Source organism: Pygoscelis adeliae, unplaced genomic scaffold (assembly GCF_000699105.1).
Source record: "Pygoscelis adeliae isolate BGI_AS28 unplaced genomic scaffold, ASM69910v1 Scaffold14, whole genome shotgun sequence".
NCBI lineage: Eukaryota > Metazoa > Chordata > Aves > Sphenisciformes > Spheniscidae > Pygoscelis > Pygoscelis adeliae.
Window position 1 is genome coordinate 21,529,355 of NW_008825109.1, and position 304 is coordinate 21,529,658.

Sequence of the window (304 nt, forward strand, 5' to 3'; positions counted from 1 at the left end):
AGGAATTTCTTTTTCCAACGTGCTCCCTCCTTTCTTTTGCCTCCCTCACCGCTAACTTTGGAGGCGCAGCTAGAGCTGGCCACCACCCGCACTTTTTTTTTTTAATTTTCTTTTTTAATTTTTTTTTTATTTATTTTTTTTTCCCCCTGCTAAGGCACGTTTTTGTGCACCTGCAGAAGGGCTGAGCGCCGGGAGAGTAGGAAATTGGAAATAAAAACTCCCGCATTGCTGGGGAGTGAGCGCATTTGTTTAAGAGCCTAATTATATCCGTCCCGGGATGATTTATATTAGCGGGGTAATTAGT